The sequence below is a fragment of the Colossoma macropomum genome, unplaced genomic scaffold (genome assembly GCF_904425465.1).
Source record: "Colossoma macropomum unplaced genomic scaffold, Colossoma_macropomum, whole genome shotgun sequence".
Classification (NCBI taxonomy): Eukaryota; Metazoa; Chordata; class Actinopteri; order Characiformes; family Serrasalmidae; genus Colossoma; species Colossoma macropomum.
Genome location: NW_023494803.1, coordinates 31,235,998 through 31,260,428, shown reverse-complemented (window position 1 = coordinate 31,260,428; position 24,431 = coordinate 31,235,998). Strand labels below are relative to the sequence as shown.

The window sequence follows — 24,431 nt, the reverse complement described above, 5'->3', positions numbered from 1 at the left end:
CTGTGTCGGACATGTTGGGGCAACTGAACTGTATAAATAACCCGAAACCCCAGCAGAGGTGCAGAGGCTGCAGCATGAAGAAAAGCGAGTACATGCGACTGCAGCCCTGCATTCCCTGTTTTACAGGCTGTGATTTACAGTCCAGTATCTCTGGGCAAACAGGCCAAAACTAACAGCCCTGGAGAGAGAGCCCACAGATGCACTGCAAGTTCACCACAAAGTCACACATAGCTGAGCCATTCAGCAGAACAGTCTGCAGGGTGCATTTTTTTTTCCTCCATACCACCCTTCCCCCCCCTTCCCCATCTCCCAACTCTAAAAGAGTCCCATATTCTGTTCCGTCGCTGTATGGATGGCCATTCTTTTTATGGAAATGTTATGGAAACAAAATCTAAACATTTACATTAGATAACTTTGGAGAGAGGTTAAGATAGACTTTTATTGAGCATTGGTGTGTATTGCTCTTTTCAGACAGCGAAGGTGGAGGGTGGTGTTGGAGGAAAGGGGTGGGGGCTGAGAGAGGGGAAAAAGCAACCTTCTGAAAAGGTTAAAACTGTACATCAACAGATAAGGCACCAGTGTACAATATATCATGTCCACGGGTTGTCGGGGCAGCCAGGCACAAATTGAAACAAGCAAAATTATAAACAATGGGGAACAGTGTCACCAATGGTGTACAGTAAAGGAATGAAGTTTGAATTCTATTTTGAATTAATAAAGTCCATACCAGGGAGACTTTGAAAAAAAGCAATACAAGGGTTGGGTTGTTGGCAATGGAAGGAGAGGAGGTAAAGGGCAAACATCAGGGGTCTGAGGTTAAGGAGACAGGCTTGTGACCATTTCAAAATAAATAATAATAAAAAACCGCAATGAAAGGCTTCCATAAATAATGCAGTAAATGGCACAAGTCTCCAATCATAATTGCGGTCTATTATGCGGGCCAGTGCTCCATCACCCAAAGCTGGCACCCGCAACGCTCGGGGGAAGTCGGTGATCTTCCAATAAACATCTAACTGCGTAACGAGTTGGTGAAATTGTTTGTGAAATGTAGCTAATTTGGAGCGTGCTAGCTTTGGCGGGCGGAGTGAGTGGGATGCCGTGGAGAGCGCTGCTGGCAGACACGCTGCCATTAGCTGTAACGAGCGGCCTGCATTTGATTTTGAAGCAGGTGCCATGCTGGTTAAAACGGCAGCTTAATGAGAGCACAGCACTTAAGAACAAAAACCCAAATGGAGGTGCTGAGAGAGTAAGCTGCCATTAGTGTGGCCTCCTCCCCCTCTCAATGCACACGTGTAATCGCAGCGTAATTAAATAACTAATTACAGCCCTCCACGGTGTCGTCTCAAACTCTCCCCAGCAGCTCTTAGCAACATCCACAGAATACCTTTTCATCATAAAAGAACCTAAGGCCTGAACTGATAACTTCTGAAGTGAAACCAGTAGTACAAAGATGTTGTATGAGCTAATGGAAGCAACAGCATGTCTAATTGTAATTTTAGTAGAAGCACAACAATGTAATGCACACCTACTGTGCAATACACGCTTAACTTTAAATCAGTTGAAGCCAGACTTTCTATTAGTATTACAAAAGAAAAAGAAAGAAACGTTTCAGATGATTTTCTGAGACGTGGACAAATACACTTTTTAATATTGCATATATCTGGTGAAGTGCTGACTTTCAAGATCTTGTGACTTGCTTTCTTCTGCACTACCTGTTTGGTATATGGGGACAGAAAATATAGACGAGAGAGAGAGAGAGAGAGAGAGAGAGCGAGAGAGAGCGAGAGAGAGCGAGAGCGCGAGAGAGAGAGAGAGAGAGAGAGAGAGAGAGAGCTTGTGCTGTCACAGCTTCGGTCTGGCCTGGCTCTCGGCTGGTGATTAATTGGTGTTTATTTATAGGGCTTGAACTGGGTGACAGGGGGCGGGGGCCGACTCAAGGCTGCGAGCAAGGCGATATCGGCAACAGAACCTCCATCTTACATGTTTTACTGGACCAGCCTGGGGCCCTGGATACAGCAGCATAGAGATAATACAAAAAGCCTCTACACAAACAGGATATTTAAAGAGGTATGGCCTTGCCTGGACAGAACACTGCAGACGGTAAACAAGCATTGTGTACCAGTCCACTCTTCATAAATATCACAAACAGCCGACCAGCCATTAATATCCTCCCTGCTAAGAAAAACTCTTATTGTACTGGAAGCATTCAATTCTCTGAGGTATGTAAAACACAAACGTAAGGTTGTGATGAGCAATGCCTGGCCTCCAAAAGGATCTCCAAAAAGCAGCAATGAGAGCAATGTGCCATTAAGATCCCGTCTTGGGCCAGGTGTAATTTAACAGACGTTTTTATGTTCTCTTTCTACCTCTGTCAATGAGGTTTTGAAAATGGGATGTGAAGCAGACGCCCCTACTTCTCATTTGATGGCAGGGTGGTAGTGAAATATACAGCCATGGGCATGGCATGTCAATACAGCTTGGGAGATTAAAGGGGGATTATAGTGTTTTATCTGTGAACCTTAGGAACCTCCATGACCTGGAGGACAAGAGCTGCCTAGGGTCCTCACATCTCGGTTCTCTTTCAGCCAGGCTGGCCATGGTAGAAGCAGCCCTGCCCACCACACATATTGATAACCTCATTAATGTGTGACGGTAAAGACCCTCACCCTTATCCAGCATACGGCTGTAATTGCGTAAAACCGCACAGCACTCATTATCCTTCGCTCATGTATTAATGATTGCCGTGCTATTGGTGAGGTGAGATCCAATAAACACCTGGCCTGTCCGCGATAATGACTAAGGAGATGGCACTTCCAATTTTAGCCACCTAATTTCCTTTGAAATGACAGGGTGGAGAGATAAAGAGACACTGTCCGACACGAAAGGGGTCAGTAATCAGGATAGGCCTATTCATGAATGCACACATTAAGCAACAAATCAGTCTGAAAATGTAAAAAGTAAACCTAGAGCCGTCCCCTTCATGCATTTGGTTTTTGTTAAAATTAAAAGCAGCTAGGACATGGAAAAGCACTGATGTTCTCTCCATGTCGGGAGGCAGTGTTACCCTTGTTCCTGAAGTTGCCGGTACCGTGCCCTGTACGGCTCAGATCTGCAGCGTCACGGTCCGACTCGCTCTGACACAAGCCCGCCTGCTTTGGCTATGCGGCAAAACCAAACAACCGACAGCCTGGCCCATGGCCTGTCAGAGCGCAGACGAAGGGGCCACTCGGAGGAGGCTGTGTGACACTGACGCCTTGATGTTCTGATAAAAGATCTTCAGCAGAACATGTGGTGCTTGGTAAATGTTCCACTACACAACAGTAATCCCCCTATCCAACCCCAGCATGATCAGGTTCCTTAGAGAACTGGGCTCACGTAAGAGACTGGCTCACCCTCTCACTCTGGATCAAGTGGCGGGTGACCTGGAGTTCAGCCGATCTTTGAGAGTAGTCTGTTCTCTATCACTCTAAATGGCACTCTCCATCATGCAAATGGACAAAAGCTTTCATTAAGACTTCCTAAGAGTGAATTCATTAGGAGATTATGATTCAGACGCCATTTTATTACAGGACCCTATTTCTAAGAAATTATGTATTGAATTGCCCATTTTAAAATCAACAATGGCAATTTTAATGCATAGATATTCTAGCATTTTCAGCCACTGATCTTCTACATCCTAACTAAATAAAGATGCTTGGCACTCTAAGTAAGACATACGTGTAGAAAGATAAAGAATATCCTAACCAGGAATAAAGTAATAAAAGCCACTCGTGAAATGTAAGAACTGCCCCAGTGTTAATTTGCAGATGAGCCTGTGTCATGATGATGAATAGGTATCTCCGTTTTGGTAGCATGATGAGGAAGTTAGCCTGATGATGAGCATCACTGGGACTACTGTGACAGTGTCAAGGGGATACAAGCTCCTTTAACCTGTTATTCTGAACTCCCAGCAGCCACCATCCAATAATTAGCAAGCCTCTCTTGGGGGAAAGGAACAAATCCCCGCGAATGGACTCCATTTTGTGTCAAGCGGGCCTTGCTACAGGCTGTGGCCTAAGCCTGCCCTTAACCCTGCCTGCTAATGTGTTTCCAATTTATGATGAGCCCCTCTGCAGCCATGGCGGTAATCAACAACAGTTTGGAGTGTAATCTAAGCCGGGTCTGACTGGGTTGGCCTAGGCGCCTCTGTGCTGGAGTGTCCAGCATCCTTGGTGCTCAGAGGGCTGCAGCAGACGTGTTCCATTCAGATAAACAAGCTGCCGTCTCTCAGGCTGCATGGGACTGCTCTGGTGTCTAACGGTTTGACTGACCTAACCTCACACGCACATATACAACATGAAGACCCAGTCATACAGTGATTGTGAGATGCAGTATTTATCTTTTTCACTTTTCAGAAAAGTAGGACTTTTCTTTTAAACTGATCATTTGACGGCAGCAAAATACCATCTTTGCACTCCAAATACCGAATTCATGTGGAAGAGGAGGAGGAGGGATGAATTACTATTACTTATAAATAGGTGTGAAAGTTGGTGTCTGACACCCAAGGAGAAAAACCTGAGGGAGAAGGGCCCCTCAAAATAAGAGCAGCCAGAAAAAAAGAAGGTCTGTGGGAAAACAGACCTGGCTTTCGTCCAAGTCGCCACCTTTGGAAGTGCTCAGTGGTGTTACCACCACTAAATCAACATGTCAGCACCATGGCATCTGAACTTTTCCTGCAGCCCATATTGCTTACAGCTATTCAGCAACTGTAATGAATTGTTACTCCAGCCACCCTAGCGCAAAAACAAGGAGACGGGAGAGAAAGGTGTAAAGAAATAAAACAGTTCTTCCTCTACTCAGAAATAACTGTTGTCCACCAATTAAATTCCATAATTATCACAATGCAGCCATGAAGTGTCAGCATGGTCTACTGGTACAAGAGCCCTGAAGAATTAGGCCTTGGCTACACCTTGAGAAGTGGATCTGGACGTGATGTTGGGGAGAGGAAGGTCACTGGCCACAGAAAACCAGGTGCTAACTCAGCATCATGTTTACATTCCTGGGGTAAATTTAGCCCAATGGGAATACACAAGGGCCACAATGTCACTGTTGGGCCATCACCAGCCAATAAGCCCAACATAAAACCCCTAGGTTTGTGGGTGGCACAGTGAGGACATGCACACACAAACACAACAACAAATAATGACATGTATAGACAAATTGTAAATACTTGCCTTAGGACTGCCCTTTCAGTGTATTTTCTTTACCTTTCTTAAGAGTATGGCTGCAACAAACATTTCATAGATTGGATCAAATCAGTAATTAAATTATTAGAAAACAGAACAGTCATTTGAATAATCAGAATGTTTCTTGCCTATACGAACATACGCACTTATGTGGGGAAACAAATGTTTATCAAGCCATGTATACTAGGTTGTCACCAGTAGCACAAAGTTGTACACACACACACACACATACACACACACACGTAGACACACACACACGCATACACTGCAATTTTGCACAGCTTGACAGATTCTCACAATTTGCAGCAACAGTATCTGTTTTAATCCAGGTGCAGTGCAAGTAAGTTTTCAGCTTCTCTGAATTGCTTGCTAGCTATTCTATTGCATTTATTACTGAAAATAAATGAGAGTGTGCAGGCTGTCTAGCTGTCCAGAGCTGTAAGGAAACTATTCAAACTGCACCAGGCGATAAAGCAGACATGGCAGAGTTTGGCACGTGCTATGGTATAAAACAATTCTGAGCGGCTTAAAAATCTTAATCAGTCTCCCATTCACTGCAAAGCAGTGAGCAACTGTTGTTTGCATTTCTAAGATGATGTTTAAAAAGACGCTTGCAAAGACAAAAAAGCTTTATTACAGATTTTTGTAATCATCTTGTAATAATTCAAAGGTTTTATTACAAAGAAAACTAAATAAATAGAATTTATGCAACTGTACAAAGCATTTTTTTGTAATAATAGCTTGTGACAGCTATAATAATAATACTAACAATAATAATAATAAAGTAACAATTACAGTAAAATGTTTTTTCCATTTATTAAAGAGAAACATGTATTGAGCTTTTCTTATTCTTACAGAATATTTAAATATTCAAGATAATATTTCATAGAATATTCAAAAAATAGAACATTTGTTAGTTACAGTCCTAGCAAAGAAAGGGAAGTTTTAAAAAAATATTTTTTAAACACACATATGTGGCATATTGGTCTTCTATTCCTTTTTTCCTGGTCAGAATTATCGGAATTAGTGATATATCTGAAATCCATTAACAAAAACAAAATGATTAACATAATATTATATATTACTACATACTAATTATAATATGTGAATATAGAAATTCTTAGTTCTTGGCATGCTGACAGATCTACCATCAGAGAAAGAGGGAACTAGTGCACTGGGTATGCTCTGTTACGGATATTCTACACACGATATAGCTAGTATTTTCTCCGACGATCTGCAAATCAAATTTCACTGTCATTTTAAAAAATTTGCAAAACAAATAAAACTTGAGTGGGACCACAGCCCCTGGTGTGATGATGGCAGCCAGGTCTCCAGCTCCTCACACTTGCAGCACTGTGGGGTTTCAAAGACAACACGGAAGCTCCTCTGAGTGGACTGGCCTCACTAATTAGCCAGGGGATCAAACTGGAAGTTAAATACTCTGAAACACGTAATGGAAGAATGAAAGGGTAACGTGCAGGGGTCAGGCCGACGCCAAACACTGGTCCTCAGGCAATCTGGTATTGATTTTCACTCGTTTAGAGGGTGAGGGGCTGAGGGTGGGGGAAAGGCAGTGAGGGCGCTGGGCTCAAGGGCTGTCATGCTGATAGTTTAACCCCGTTTTCCAAAGGAAACAAACAGGACCATCTCCTCAGTTGACAGCACTGATCTGTGGTTGCGATGACACCACAAATCCCTGCACAATGCTCCACTCTTCCTGGAGGGAGAGGGAGGCTCTGGGACATGAGTGGACAGACCCTGCGCACAGCAGGCCTTGGCCAGGAGCAGGCCACCACTAGCCTGCCCCACAAACAGCATGACATGCTGGTTTACAGGTGCTCAGTGAACCAAGATGGAACTGAGCCGAGTGCAACACTAGTAGTCCTTTGTAATCCAGCAAAGAGGCTCTGTAGTGGGCAGCACAGCAGATATTCTTGTAAGAAAATGAAAAACAAAAAGAAAAGAAAGGATCTGAAACAGCAGCAAGAAGGCAAAAGTAAATTATTAGTATAGATTGTGGCTAAAATTGCTGTACATAAACACGCCGTTGACCGAGGCCACGGAGAAGGACGCATCTCTGTGTGGGTGGTCAGTTACCACAAACATTACCCCACAAAAACATGCTGCCTTGTTCCTCCTTATCGCCTTGTATTCTGTCAGGGGTGGAGGGGCAACAGCCTTTAGTCATTTTTCCCCTCTGATGTTTCTAAACACTTGGAAAAAAAAGGCTGGAGTCCTTTTCACTTTTCTCCTCAAATTGCCTCATCTCTCCATCAGAATGCCAAAGGGGACTCCATTAGCCAGGCCCAGACAGACCCCCACCCGCACTCAATTTAGCCAGCCCCTCTGTCCTGAGAAGCCTGTCCACGTCAAATTAGAGTGGGCCCCCACTGTCCTTATTATGTCTTGGGAAAATGTCATCATGACTGATGCTACGGGGTCCCTCGCTTGTCACAAGTTGTCAGCCAGACGTGGAGTTTGGATACACATAGCTGACAGGTAATCTTAATGTCTTCAATTATCCCAATTAGTCCTGTCATAAACAATTTGATAAGTGCTCACCCAATGCAAACAGATAAACACACACTCACCATCCACAAGAAAGGCAGAGAACCAAAGAGTGCGGATGGGTGCACGTTAATGAGAATTGTAATAGGTTTATCAGTGACAAAGCACAAGGCTTCTCTTTTGTCTCCCAGTGTCCCCACATGCTCAGCTGTGCGCTGCTCTCTGCTACCTGGTCACTTCAAATTGTACCATCTCCTTTCATTAGCACATAGCCTAGTGAGAATCTGAAAGGCTGTGACAAAATTCATTTAAAGGGAGTGGGAGCAGATTGCCTGGAGCAGGTGCTATAAGGGAGATAAAACAAATCTGTGAGACACTGTTTGTGTGCAATGGGTTCTTTACTTCAGTGGTGGGAAAACGAGCTTTAAAAATGTGCATTTTCCTTTATTTTTTATATAATGATGGTATTAAAATATGTAAAAATATATATATAAAAACAGAACACTGTCTAAATATTTGCTCATAGAACACAATGATACTACTGTATGAGTAAGTATATTTCATGTAGTATTGATGTAAATCAAATCCACTCCATCCTTACACATCGTCAGTAGCTAGTCAAGACAATTCAAATCAAGTCAATGTTTATTTATATAGCGCTTTTGACAACAGGTGCTGTCACAAAGCAGCTTTACAGAAAAATCCGGGTCCAAGCCCCCATGAGCAAGCCGGTGGCGACAGTGGCAAGGAAAAACTCCCTAAGAGCAAGAGGAAGAAGCCTTGAGAGAAACCAAGACTCAAAAGGGGAACCCATCCTCCTCTGATTGACACCGGATAGCAAAACAATAACATGAGCAATATCTGCAGTGAATACGGTCTGACCATCAGTATAAGATATGGAAAAGCTAGGTTTCCATCCAGCTGTCAAATTAAATTCAAGTGAAATTTCACAAAAAGAAGTGCTCAAATTAGACACGTTTTGTACAAGAAAACTCTCAATGGCACATTTATAAAAACATCGAAGAAATATAGACAGAACCACAAACTTCTTGCTGCTGTTTTGTTTAATTTTACAGACGTAGTTGACACTAAGAGCAAAAAAAGGCAAAATGCATGGGAAACGGCTGATGAAATGAAGGTTTGTTTTAACTTCTTCATTAGTCCAATGAAATACGTTTTGGACTGGGCAAAAACAAAAACACCTGATCAGTCACATGACAACTCGCATTTACAGTACTTAAGTGAATTTTTTTATTTTTTTTTTATCATATCACATTTCTTTTTACTGCCAAAAAAATTTAAGCTCACCTGAAGTACACAGACAAACTTATGTTCAGCAATTTTATTTGATACTTTATTTGATAACAGTTTGTTTTTCAATATGCCAAATACACATAAAAATATATGAATGAAAACCTAGCTACAGTCCCAGTCAGAACAAAATTCTCTCTACTTTGTCTACTTTTTCCTTTTTAAATATTTTTTATGATGAATACTCTAACATACAATTTAAGAATATTTTGCTCTCCTGTAAAATTACCCCTTTGGAGAAAGGAGGTTGTGTTCTGACAGTGAGGATATATTATTTTACTTGTTTAAATGATTTGTCCAAAATGGCTCCTTATTAATTGTCTAAGATAACATTAACCAGTGGTCTGACTCAAATGGCTGATGGAGGTTCAAGGTCAGTATCATTTGCATGAAACTGCTATGATCTATACAGCTCTAAATCTTATTCAAATGCATTTGATATACACAAAAGCACACAGTAATCAAAGGTGCCAAGCTCTACTGGATTGGCCATTTACAGGAAAAAACTGACAAAGTGAAAACAAAATGACAGACCCCAGACAACATGAGCGCCGTGAGTGACCACCGCCCTCAGCCGTGCAGCCCTCTAGAGCAGGTGCCCGATGAGTACCGGTCTTGTGCATGTCAGTGGCGATTACAGAAGGCGTGGTAGATCCACAGTGGACCCCTGTCTCAGCTCCTGACCCCCACCCCAAGTGACGACCGAAACGGTGAACAGAGGGGGGAGGAAAAAAAAGAGCGAGAGAAGGCCCGTCACAGGGAAGTTGTAATAGGAAATTGCTTTTGGCAACTATTTGTTCAGCACCAGAATCATTTTTTTTGTGCCAACACAGCGAGCCCCATTGGAAAACAGGGCAGGTCTCCCTAATGAGTAATCTATTTCAAAGCAGTCTTGTCTGGGCATGACAGTTTACTGAGAGGCTTGAAGAACTGGTAATTACCAGTGTTACGGGGCAATTAATGCATATTACACTGCGGCACTCACGGCGGCGACTGTCAGCTCCCCAATAAAAATGAGCACTCTTCAGCTAAAGGGTGACATTAATTGGACCTTTAATGACTATGCACAGGAACCAAGCCAAATAGGAACAAAACAGGGGACTCTGCCTGACTTCAGGAGTGGGGTGGAAATTGTACTAAAAATGAGATTAATTGCTGTTGAGAGGCGAAAAAAGAATAGGGAAAGAATAAAAAAAGGATGAAATTATAGGGTTTGGAGAGCAGAGTGTTCTTGTTGCGATGACAATTCTTAATTATCTTATATATTCTTTATGTTTAGAGAGCGCCAGTGACAAGTTTGGAGGTCTATATATAAGGTTAATGTGCAGCATGCTACACTTGCCCAAAATGGAAAAAAGGTTCACAGGAATTTCTATTTGAAATGCTAAATATTTCAGTGCACGACAGCACTTCGAGGTCCATACACATAGCAAAAGAAAAAAAACTGGTGATTCCCTGTCCCTCCCAGGCCCCTAAAGAGGCAATGCGTATTGGTGCAATAATGAGTGGAGAACCACTTGAGCAAATCAGGGTTAAAAAAAAGCCAAAAGCCTATTGTCTGTGATGAAGTGACCTGAGTGGAAGAAGCTTAATTAGCAGGGGAATCAAGTGTGCTTCAACTCCTGACACCTCCAAAAAGACTCAGTCCTCGAGAGCATTTTAAATACATCCTGAAAAAAAAAAAAAGAAAAAATAAAGAAAAACAAGTTCTTTCATCAACACAGAAATTGGTGAAACTTCAGGGCTTGCCAGCATGTTTGTTTATGAGCAGGATCAACACGCTGGCCATATTAAGTAGCCTTGATTAATGCTGTTTATCTGCACGTAGTCTACCTGAATATGCAAACGCACAAATCAAAATATTCACATGCAAAACATGCAGACATTTGCATGCATTTTTGATTTGGTGTTTCCACAGCACTTAAAATATGCGGTAAGAAGGAGTGCAGCGCTGCCTAGTGCGCTGTCACGCTGCACACTCACACTGTCATTGGTGATGATAGAACTTCCCAGCTTCAAAGCAGCTTTGCGTTGGGAAGGAGAAGGAGCAAATATTTGAATTGCAAAACCACATCATCTTCCGATGGGAGAAAATTCAAGACAACTTCCAAGAGTTAAAGACCTACATTTCCCCTGAACAAGCGAACCTTCCGCAAACTGTTAAAAGGGGGGGCTAAAACGTATTCAGTATAAGCACCTTTCTCAGTAATTTAGCACATCCAAATTTGTGTAATGGGACGTGACATTTCAGAAAGGGACTTGGGTATATATACATACACATTTTATATACATAAAACGCATGTGTGTGTGTGCGAGGAGTACTACTTGAGGAGGAGTACTTGACACAATTTTGATTATGGACTGAAGTGTAATTACTTAAGCCATCCTTATGGAGTGTAGGAGTCAGAAATCGCATGATGTTCCACTGCCACTTCTGCTCCATCAACAGTCAATAGCTACAGTTTCAAACCTTGAAGGAAGCACTTGCTCACAGAATGAAAAGGTTGTTTACTCAAGCCCATTCGCCAAGGTATTTTGCACATTTTACAAGTATAAAAAAGGCTACTGTCGACTTTAAGCCATTCTAGGAACCACGGAAAGGATTGGCAATAAATATTCTGAAAAGAAACGTTATGAATCACAGCATATCTGAAAGTAGGATTTCCTAATTTTCATGCCAGAAAAAATATGACATTTAAGCTTTAGGACTGTCCAGCCATGGACAGCATTTATGGCAATAATTACTCATCTTCATCCCACTGAAAAAACACTTTTTAAATTGGAAAAATACTGACATGGAATATCATGAAATATGTATAAATTCATATTACAGGATAAAATGTTAGTACCACTTGGCATATTCCAGAAAACAAGAGACTAAAGGACATTTGGAAAATATTCTGTGCAGAACATTCCAAATATCCACATAAGGACGAAAGAAAACAGATTACTCTCTGTCACTGAAGATTTTGTCAATGTAGCAGGGATTTATAGCTACAAATATGAATACCTACAAAGCTGCAGTTCTAAAATTTTTAATGATAAAGACAGCTACTGCAGGGAGTCTGGTAACGGTGTCTGTCATATTGTATTCACCTGCATATCAGACGCCTAATAGCAGTCTTGGGCACCTGGGACAGTGCTGCTCATTTTGACCAGAGTTATTTTGATGCATGCTGGGGTCCTGTGCTTTCTGAAGCATTCTCATGCCGCTGCGTTCAACACCACGCCGCACCGCACCCCACCCCTCCCCTCACACCCAGCCTACGTGTAGACAGTCTGGAGACAGACACAGGCAGAAATCAAAAGCCTGGATGATGGATAACTTTAGTGCGCAATGACCTCTGTCACAGGGGTTTGCCCTAAATCAATCTGTGCGATAAGGACCCCCGTGCCGACAATGCGCACCTTGGTATGTTCAGCAACGACCCTTATCTTTGGCAGGAGGAAGTCTGAGTAATAACTACAGACAAGCTACGACAAAACCACTAAGCCCGCATTGTCAAACACAATTTACTATGTATACTCCACCTCCTCTGGTGCTGTTAAAACAGTCATTACGGGCGCGCGGGTGATAGGAGCTTGTGTTTACGGCCGGGCCTCTGCACGTCTGGCTAGGAGAGGAGAGGAGTGGCTGGGACTGGAGGTCAGTTGGTGGTGGCGGGACCGAAGAAAGAGGAAGAAGGCCCTGGGGCTTTGGGTCCTCCACGTCAACCCGGCGTGGGCTGCCTTCGTTTGCAGTGATACATGCCGAGAAAGGTTGGAGGTTGAAGTTGAGAGGAGGGCCAACAGGAAAAAGGGACTGAACGCTTTGGGAAGATTACAGCACTTAACATGTTAAGACCTCTCAGTAGTTTCTCATTCATCCCCTTCTTCTTCCTTTTTTGGACAGGGAAAGTATAACTTTCCATGCAGTGGCATCAAAATCAGAGAAACAGACCAAACATGACATCAAACGTCACGTTTGGTCTGTTTACGTGACCCCTTTCTGCCAGAGTCAACTGTTTCAAAAAGTCCAGCTTTTAAAATGCTGATTAAAATGTTTGCTTTCTCATTCAAAATGACATTTGACAACGTTAGTAATATTTCAGCTAACTGCAAAAACATTCTCTTAGGCTATGACATTTTTTTTCCATTGCTTGGACAGGCGCAGGTAACCTCCGCTGAAAGTTTCCCATGAACTCAGGAATATGAAGCGAAAACACAACGGCAGAGAAAGAGGTCTGAAGGTTTAAGCCAGAGTGTTTGGTTTCACCCAGGCAGCTAAAGCAAAATGTTTTGCAATCATTATTCAAAGAGTTTATCCCCTCACTAATTCAAACCACAACGACTGCTCAAAACAGAGGCTGCAGTCGTTTTTGACCACGGCTTGGTCCTTCACCGGGACTCTGGGGGGGGCTGTGGACTGTCAGCAGTTCCACGGATTGAGTTCCACTCACTGCTAAAGCCCCTCATTGCCAAATTAGGTGAGGTACAGTACACTACAGTACACAGCGTGAATGCATTTAAAAACTATTCTCAAAATTATTAAAATAAACCACATATGATAAAAAATATTAAAGGCTGCTGTCATATTGGTGATTTATCAGTTAAATTTATGGCTGCGTTTGAAGAAACATCAATATTCTTAAGCACATTTCACATACTTTCTGCCAGTGTAGCTCTGACAGAAGACCACAATGTCTTGAGAGCAGTAGAATTTGGGAGATTAAGAAGTGCCCACACTCAGTCTGAAGTTAATAGTTTTCACATTCATTACAATCACGAAGGAAGAGAATCCAAGCAGTCAGGCAGGACATTGAGCCGGTCTCAACTAGCCACAGCTGCAGAGAAATTGAAGTGGCAGGTTCTATCAGATAGCTTTCACCAGACAGCTCCATTTTCCTCAGGATTTTAGTCAGGCCAACATATAAACTCATAATAGCAATAAGAGTTTTCACTCAAAATACCAGAGTTGATGTGTGCTGGAGCTAGGGTGCAACAAGCATAAAGTGCAAGCACAATGGGCGATAAAAAGATCTCTCAGGCTAAAGGGTGGATTATTCTGACATCTCTGCAGACATCATTCAACAGAGTGGCAAGGTTTTGCACTGCTTCTTTGATCCAATGTGGTAGCAGGGATGGGGCATCATCACCGTCCACCTGCTGCCCATGACAAAAAACAGCACAGTGATGACATGCAGAGCAGGAACGCACATCCGTGCAACTCTCTGCACTCTACTGTACAAAACAAAAGGGGTGCACTATGGCCCTGCTTTATGGCACATAAAAGAACAAAGGCCACCACTGGGCCATATTGGCAGCCGAAGACACTTCCTGCCATTCATCAAAAGGGGCCGAATGCTTTAAACTGATTATACATATGCTGCGACAGAAGGAATATGCTGACCTGATAGATATTAAACATGAGTTTGAATTGATGAGTGGAATCAAAGGTCAGTGCTCTAGTTCTCATCTGTCTCTGATTAAGCTTTGACCAATGGCTATAAGGTTAGCTGTGTTTAAGCTACAAGGCAATCAAGAAGCAAGAGAAGGACCTGAAACTCAAACCAGAAATACGAGGAGGTAAGAACAGATACATTCACATATTTTCCTTGTTAAAAGGAGAGCTATGCATGATCTATTTACATTTAAAAACTGAACACAAATTGAGACAGAAAGAAATCTGTTGCACTGAACACTTAGAACATTTGTTAGCAGGTTTGTTGGTGTTTCTACTGTCTTTCAAAAGTTCATGTAACAATTCATAAAAATGGAATGCATTTTTTGTACATTAGGGCTGTCAAATGATTAAACTAATAGTGATTAGTCATACTGTTTGTGGAGTTAATCATGATTAATCAAATTTGGCTTGCTTATTCAAAATCATGTGTTTTCCAGAGTGAACACAATTTCAAATTTTTATCACTGATGATAGCGAGAACAGCAACTGTTCCAAAATCCACACTGTAAAAATGGCTCATCAGATCAACCAAAAATGTGGTAACAAGTAAATTAACTAGTTAACTAGTTTTATTCAATCTAAATAAATAATTTGAATGAACAATTCTTTTAATCAATGTAATTTTTTTGAGTTGAACAAAACTAGTTTAATGGCTTGTTACGACGAAGTCATTTTTTAGGTTGATCTGACGAGCATTTTACAGCGTATACAGTCACATTTGGACAGTGACACATTTTTTTGTAATTTTGCCTCTGTACACCAGCACAATGGATTTGAAATAAAGCAGTCAATCAGTCAGTGACTGAAGTGTAGACTTTAATTTAAGGGGTATAACAAAATATTGCATTAAACGTTTAAGAACTAGTTCGTTTTACATAGTCCCTCCATTTCACAGGTTCAAAAGTAACTGGACAGTTGACTGATTTCAGTCAGTTTCACGGCCAGGTGTGGCCTGGAGATAAAAGGTCTAGAGGTGATTCCAAGTGCTGAATGTGTATCAGGTAGATGTTTATGGGAACTCGCAAAATGCAGTCCAAAGAGGTTTTGACGCAAATGAAGGCCATCATTAGGCTAAAAATACCAAACAAACCTATCAGAGAGATAACAGAAACTTCAGGAGTGGCCAAATAACAATTTGGTACATTCTTAAAAAAAGTCCACTGGCAAGCTCAGCCACACCAAAGACCTAGAAGACCACAGAGAACAACTAAAATGGATGATTGCAGAATTCTTTCCAGGGTAAAGAAAAAAACGTCTTCACAACATCTAGTCAGGTCAAGGACATTCTAGAGGAGGCTGACGTGTCATTGTCAAAGTCTACAGTCAAGAAACACCTTCATGAATCTAAACACAGAGGTTTTACCTCAAGATGCAAACCACTGGTAACACTCAAGAACAGAAAGGCCAGAGTAGACTTAGCAAACACCTAAAAAACCTGCCCAGTTCTGGAACTAGATTCTCTGGACAGATGGAACCAAGATAAACCTGGACCAGAATGATGGGAAGAGAAGAGTGTAGAGAAGGAAAGAAAGAGCTCATGGTCCGAAGCATACCACATCATCTGTTAAACATGGTGGATGGGTATGTATGGTTGCCAGTGGAACTGTGTTCCTGGTGTTCATTGATGATGTGACTGCTGATAGAAGTAGCTGAATGAACTGTGAAGTCTATAGAGCTATACTTTTTGCTTAGATTCAGTCAAATACTGCATAACTGATAGGACGGCACTTCATAGTATAGATGGATAATGACCCAAATTATACCACGAAAGCAAACCCAGAGCTTCTTAAGGCAAAAAATTAAATGTTCTTAAATGGTCGAGTCAGTCACCTCACCTGAACCTGACTGACCAGACTTTTCACTTACTGAGGACATAAACAAAGGCAGAAAGACCCACAAACAAGCAGCACCTGAAGGCAGCTGCAGTAAAAGCCTGGCAAAGCATCTCAATGGAGGAAACTCAGGATTTGGTAATGTCCATGGGTTCCAGACTTCAGGCAGTAAAAGGATTTGCATCCAGGTATTAAAAATAATCCTTGTGTTTATAATTTAGTTAGTCTTTCCAACTACATTGGAGCCTGTGAAAATGGAGGGACTAGGTAAAAATTGCTGTAATTCCTAAATGGTTAATGCAATATTTTTTGTTAAACCCCTTGAATTAAAGCTATAAGGCTACATTTCAACAACATATTGATGGCTTTATTTCAAATCCATTGTGGCAGTGTACAGAAGTAAAATTACAAAATCTGTGTCAAAGTCCAAATAAATATATATATATATACACACACACACACGTATACATACATACATATAAATATATGCAAATATATAAATCAATCATGCCAATGGTTCCGACTCCTCTATGATTGCCTACCACTCTTGCTCACATAACCCAAGGTTTACTGTTAACTTTACTATTAACATATTAACTTTGACAGCTTTAGTGTATATCATTAAAAACATCACAGGCATACTGCCTAATTAGTAAATAATGACCTGGTTGATGTAAAGAATCATTCACACACATTGGCCTTGTATTAGTAACTGCAATGGTGAACACCAAAAGACAAAAGATGAGCTTTGTCTTTATTTGTACATATTGCTACTTTAATGTCCTATAATATCCTACTGCGTCCACCTCTTTTACTGTGCATTCCCGATAATAATGCAAGCTAATGTGATTTTAAATAGTAAAATCTAAACAAACAAGATTTTCTACATGATATCTGCAGTGAAAATTCAGAGAAAAAAAAACTCTCCAGAGTACACTCAATCTGCACAAAGACTGAAAAATGTGTAATTTTTATAATGTTTGATAAGCCAAATCCAAGAGAAAAAAGAAAACTTAACAAATGATGAAATGAGGGAAAAGAAGCAATCACTTCTTTTTGCCGACACAAATGCTGCACAGATTTTCCTTAATGCTGAGTACAATATAGAAAGTGATTTGTACACCATGACATGTTTGTTTTTGTGGAGACTTGTTTATAGATATTTAGCTTGGTTAAAGCATGAGGTTGCTAATTGTGATATATACAGGCACGCTCTTTGGAAGGCTAGCTGTCCTTTATAAACCCCCTGTTTGCTTGGATTACCTCTCAGCCTGAAACACTCAAAGACTCTTTACAGAAACAAATCAACCTCAGGCCTTCACACTGCGATCATGTCCAACGAGGTCACTATACAGCAACCGAGGGGAGGGGAGGGGGTGGGGGGGAGTAAAAAAAATCCTGACTGACTAACTCAACACTGACGTTTATGGATACTGTAGCACAAAGCACAATTCCCTGCACCAATGTGTTCTCCTGATGAGGACTGTCAGAATAGGCCAACATCTGTTCCTCGATTAAGATGACATGATGGTGACCCACTGTAATTGATGGTCTAGGCGAGAGCTAAGAGAGGTTGAAGTGAACTAGGCAGGAAGAGGACAAGGCTGAGCGAGTAACAGTGGCCCTAAAAGACGAATATAAGTTATTTATAAACAGCCACTTATCTCAGCCGTCCAGCCTCTCAATCTGAGCTGTTTGCCACTTAAAATAAAACAGAGCTATAAAATTAACAGATGAGTCTAATCCTCCAAATGAACAAAGAGGAGTGATTTTATATATATATATATATATATATATATGTATACTACATACATATATATATATCATATATATACATGCTTTTTTAAGACTGAAAATTAACACATCCTCTACAGGAAACAAAAAAAATGATGTAATTTTTGTGCAAGTTTTTGTGCATGATTTCTATTCATTTGCATATGCTGAAAATAAAATATAAAATGTGTCAACAGTTTCACACAAGCCATGTCTTTTGTTTTTTTTCCCGCAAAATGTTAAATATGGCCAACGAACTATGCAATGAAATGAAAAATGAAATACACACATACGCATACACATGCACATGTACACACACACACACACACACACAATTTTGCAATGCTACAATAATATTGATTTAATAAGTAGTGGTTTTATGTATGTCAATGTGTTTAACCATTTTCAAACCTCTCCTCATGTAAGGTAAGTATTATCTGTAGTTATCATTCAATACCTGGTTTTGCTAATCAATGCATCAAATTAAATCAGATGTGCTGGTGATGGAATTTAACAAATCCATGTGATGGCTGGGAGCTTCAACAGGAAAATGTTTGTTCAAAATAGCTCACAAGGTATCAGTTACGTTTAGGAAAACAGAATAACATAAATAACTGATACAAAAATTTAAATGTCATAAGCTAGATACAAAAACGTAAACAGATGGTTTATTCACAACTGTTACAAGAAATTATGACATAAAAATAGCAGATGTTATTAAATAATAAACTGTAATGATCAATTTATAGTAATTTCTTGTCATGAAAATGATTATGAATAGCTATTTGATAACCACTTTTCAAATATGTAGTATTCTGGGCATTAATTTTATTGTAAGTTCATTTTCAAGCTACAGCTGTCTAAATTATTACGGAATCATCTACAGCTCTGTTTAGCACTTTTAAATATTGACAGCTTCCTATAAACCACTTGAAATCTATAGAACATTATCAGATTTGAAAATTTTATACATACATCTCCAATAAAAGTTATTTTTTATTGAAAACAGTAATTCTAAACTTATGAACTGTAGTATATATTGCTTTTAAACCTAACAGTCATCGTTTAGACAGTAGCTAAACTCTACAAGAACAAGTTTTTTTACGCTCAGCAGATTCACAGAATGAAAAGAATCATGTATTTCCACCATAAATATCAATGTATTAAAACGGCTGTGAGCCTATAAAGGCTACAAAAGCAATCATAAGCTTGCAAGATCATGAAAATCTTAACTCTAAAATATATACTCCTTTTCCGTCCATTTAACACCAATAAAAAAAAAGAAGACTCTTGGACTAAAATGTCAGGGGCATGCTGGTTTACTAAGGAACAAAAGGACAGATTTTTTCCATTCAATTGGCCACTTTAAGAGTGGTGTCCTTCATACAGGCCGCAGCCTCATGCTCCAGTGCTCTCTTTAACCCTCGGTGTACAATAGCACGGTCTTCATACAAGCCCGGCACGAGGTCAGCCCCTTCCACCAGCACTCAGATGTTTTACGCTTGACTTTGGGTCAGAGAGGACGCGCAAGATGAACTGCTTGGAACTGAATGCAGTCACGCACATCTCTTGAAATCAAATTTCATTTTCCTCTAAAAAGGATCACTGAGTGACTAATTGTGTTGGTTTTGTGTGTGTGTTTTTTTTTCAAAGACAGAAGACTTGAGGATGGTAGAGTTATTAAAACTATTTATGAAACTAAATGAGGCAATAATATAGAAGGACAGAGTTACATGAAATTAGATATGAGCTATGACAGAAATAGGCAGTATCTCATGTACTTTGAACAGTTTGGGGCATCTAAGGGTCATGCAAACAAATCATACTATCGCTCTGATTCTCAGCAGTTATGTCAACAGTGACTTTTTCAGCATGCTCTGCTATGCAGATATGTAGATTACTGGTAAACTACAGTATCTACACCAAGATGTAAGAGAACATCTCCAGTACTGTTGCTAGCTTGTTTGAAGTTTGATATACATGTTCAGGATTTAAAAAGATGCTGCTGGATTTTTTTTCTTTGAATATTTAAAACATTATCAGTGCAACTCACATTTTTTCTTTTTTATTTTTTTGAATTAAGCATCAAACAATGAAGACCTTCATGTTATACTGTACATAACCTCAGTACACTTAAGCACTCTAAAAAAAACAATCGCACCTTAGAAAACACTCTCCTCATTTCCATGTGTTTTGATGTGAGTTGACATGTCAGTCAGCTACAATGAATGTGTGAAACACAGTACACAGCTTGTTCCATGCGCCAGTTCTATTTGTCACAAGGCTACCTTTATGCCAGAAAAACCAGAGTTCACGTCCCCTCTCGTGTTCACCATCCCAGAGTTCAAAATATCTCTGGGGTTAGAGACACTTGTGTGCTCAAAACCATTTCAGACATCAAAATTCTCCTGTTAGATTAGGTTTTACAAAGAGCCATTTTAATAAAGTCACACTGCTCTCAGTGCCCCCAGACATGATCTCCACCAGGATGACAAATGTTGCTGACTTTTGCCTGGAATGAAACCCGGAAGGTCAATAAAGGAGGGGAAGAGGGGGAGAAAGGAGGGGAAGCGGGGGCTTAAAATCCTGCATATGCTTCTTTAGCTCTAACGACATAAATCTCTAAATCTGCAGAAGGAAAAAAAAAGTTTACTCAAAAGTTCCGTTACAAAACAGGAATTCCTTGAAAAGGCATGCTCTCGCTCCCAATTACTTCAGGCTTTCTTTACAACTTGAACTGTCAGACTAAGTCTTCAGAAACTGCAGCTGGGTGCCTCTTTGCGTCCCATTGCTCATTTCTACTGCACATCCTGTGCATCAAAGCCGCTCTTAACCTTAACTTTAAACGACAAATTTGTATAATGCGCCAGCACAAACCCCTCCGAATAAATAAGTGAAATGGAGGCTTAGTGGGGGCTAAATCCTACGGCCGGATGGGAGGCTGAAACGCCTGGATTACATGCAGAGCGCGTTAAACAATGCGCCTAAATATGCATTGAAATCCTTAAAGCATGAAACCACCTTGTCATTCGCCATTAGTATTCTGAGTTGTCTGTCATACATCTTGCGTTACACTTGGGTGTATCGCGGTGGTAAATGTCATGTGCTGAGGGTCGCAAATTCCAAGAGGATTTCTTGAAGTCATCTCATGTCAACTTTATTTCTCTAGAGCTCTTAACGATTAAACTGTCACAAGAGCACTCTGTGGTGCACAGCCTGCATCTACGAGAACTCGGGGAAAAAAATGGTTTGAAATATTGGGTATAAAGAACTAGCCGGTACGGAATGGAACACAAGATGAAAACGTCATGGGATGTGGATCAGAATGTTTCCAGAAGAGAGCTTAAGCCCTGACACAGGGCTTTTGCAAAGACACACACACAAAAAAAATCAAGCATACATTGCAGCTTAACCACACAACCATGCTATTCAAATAATAAAGTTCATGTTTTGTATAATGGTTTAAGGCATTACACAAGCAGGCAGGGCTGAGTGTGCTTGTATGTGTGTCACAGATGACTGTGGCAGAGGGACTGTCCTCAGGGTTAGCCCAGCGATGTCCAGCCTCATTGGGATCAGCGGAGACAGAGCTGTGGGGCCGCCAGCCTCTCTCTCAGGTGACATGCTCTATCTGCATGCTCCTGCTGACGGCCTTCTATGGGCCAGTACACCTATACCCTCAAAACATCCATCCAGGCAAAAATATACAATGTACATACAGTTGTATCCAAAAATTTAAACACCCCACCCCCCATTACATTAAAAGTAAAGTATGTTTTTTCCTTCTCCTGTTATCATTTTGGAGACACAAGGTTTTGTTCTGACAGCAGCGATTTATATATATATGTGTGTGTGTGTGTGTGTGTGTGTGTTCGCGCGCGTGTGTGAGTGTGTGTGTGTTCGTTTCATGTATTTGTTTTTCCCTTCGTTATGTTCAATTCAGCAAATTAACAGTGTGCAGGGCAGCAGTGTGTTCTCTATGGAGGATTTAATTTCACAAAAAAAAAAAAAATAAACGAAAAAAAACAAACAAAAAAAAAAATCAATGAAACATGTAATTTGACAAGGGTTCCCTAACTTTTTCATATGACTGTACACTTTGTAGAGCAAAAAGCTTTCAGCTTCAGAAGTCATTACAATATGTATTTATTAAATAGAAATTCCTGGCCTTACATGCAGAAGATGGGTGAGAGTATGATGGACATATCCATTATACATGAGCACACTGTCCAATTTCTTATATCAAAAGTTAATTCCATGTCAGGGCTATCTGATGGACCAGCATAAGACTGTTACAAAATTATTATCCAATTTCTCTTGCAAAATCTAGGACATAAAGAAGAAAATTAATTGGAAATTTTTAAGGTGGCTAGAAACTGTCAGATTGGAGGTAAGCCAACAAAAAGGGCTTAAATATCCTCTTTATGTATGCAAATCAGTGAATAAATATTTTCAAATTTACAATTTGCACAAAATGCAATTAAAAAGCTAGTCTTTTGCTATTTGTTATCCTGAAATAGCCTTTTCCAACCTCAATTTATTACTGCAACTGTCTGTCCGATTGTTAATGTGTACTCCTTAATATTCATATGACGAGATGTACAGTACTGTGCAAAGGTCAGAGACCATTTTTCATTTATTTTTCAAAATGGTCATAAGGTACAAGTCATTCTTTTTTCAGCATTTATTTTCCCTTAAACTTTACTTGCATTCCAGAAAAGTTTAGTCTTAAAAGTTGTTTGTGTTTTCTGTTCTCATAATACAAGTAATCTTAAACATATTCAATTATGCTGAAGTCTGGAGGTCTGGAACTCTGGGGTGGTCAGTCCATTGTTCTGAAAATACCAGCAGTTTCTTTGTTTGATTTTTTAAATTTTCTTTTTGTCTATTTCTTTTCTCAGTGAGGGCTTCTTGGCATCTAAACATCCTTTCAGACCCACAGTGTTGTCTTCTCACAGCGAAAGGATGGACAGAAGACACCTGTGGATTTTTGCAGATGTGAAGCAAGAGCGGAGCTTCATTTTTACATCTCTCTCAAAGATGAAAGCTTTAGGTATTTGATGTTGACAGTTTTGATGGTCCAGCAGTCCCATTTCCTTTATGTCTTGTAACTCATTTTTGATCTCCAGTTTTGAAAACTCCCCCCTCCCCCCACACTTGTACTTATTTGACTTTCCCCCTTCCTTCTCCAAGTGGATTATCTAATATATAATATATAATCTTTTTCAGAAATGTCTGCTGAAAAATGAATAACTTGTACTTAATGGCCGTTTTGAATGGAAATGAAAAAGGTAGGGTGGTCTCTGACGTACTGTATTGTAACCAAAACGATTCTTCAAGACATCAGCCACAAATGCTACAAAGAAAACAGAACGACACAAACGACTCGCCATCACGTCAACTACTTCCAAGTGGTCAAGCTGCATGATGTATATGACAAATCCAAAAGTCTTAACCCCATTTCATATGAGGGTGAAATGAGCCATATTGTCCTATTATACCGCCATAAATCATTTTTGTCAAACTCTGACAGCTTTTTATCAGATCTAACCTTTTCAAGCCTCCATTAGGAACGCTAACATTTTCAACTCTGACACATCTGCAGCATACGGATCGCACAGCTGATTAACTTTAGGCTAGGGCAGGCTGCCAGCTCAGCTCATTTGCAGCAAAGCCCTCTTCACCTCTTACAGAGGAGAAAAAGCAATCATCTTATGAAGAAAAAAAAATAAAAAAACAGATTTATTTGATCATTTTATTTGAATGAAGAAAATCACATATATTGGATGATGGGGAGGTTCTGTTGATCTAAATCCAGAGTGTACTCTGTGTGTAAATGATGGCATCACAAACATGAGGTTAGTGTTACCCCACCAACATGAAACAGAGCAGATGATTCATCCTGTACACAAACAGGGGTAAGACCTAGTGCATCCTAGCTTTAGCTTTCATAAATTCAGCCAGCTGCATGTAGCCAAACAGACATGCTGTAGCTTTTAGTGGGAGAAGTAGGGAGAAGAACAAGCGCAAGCATGCAGAGGACTAATGCCTTGCACACTGCCCTATTGAAGCCCATGTTTGACAAACTGACCAAACCCAGCAAGAGACGACAACTTCCCTGCAAACCATGCATTGCGGAAAAACGTCAAAGCTTTCAAAAGAAGGCTCAATGGGTCTAATTCATAGTGCGAGGTATGCTAGAAAGAAATTACATATTTCCTATTCATTCTGCGTGGGTTTTTATTTACTGGTAGACTCTCTGCCAACCGCAGCTTAGCCATGCCCTCCAATCATGATGAGGGAGCAGGTTACCCTGAAGCTGTATTTCATTACATGCCA

The 24,431-nt window shown here is 40.5% G+C and overlaps 1 protein-coding gene and 1 long non-coding RNA gene across 4 annotated transcripts in view; one reads left to right on the top strand and one right to left on the bottom strand.

The window, feature by feature from the left end:
• Positions 1–24,431, bottom strand: part of cdin1 (CDAN1 interacting nuclease 1) — a 73,882-nt gene that overhangs the window by 4,665 nt on the left and 44,786 nt on the right. The gene's annotated exons all lie outside the window — the stretch shown is intronic.
• On the top strand, positions 14,555–23,044 carry LOC118824049. The gene is made up of 3 exons (XR_005008568.1): positions 14,555–14,609; positions 21,608–21,709; positions 22,994–23,044. It is a non-coding gene; the product is annotated as an uncharacterized LOC118824049 (long non-coding RNA).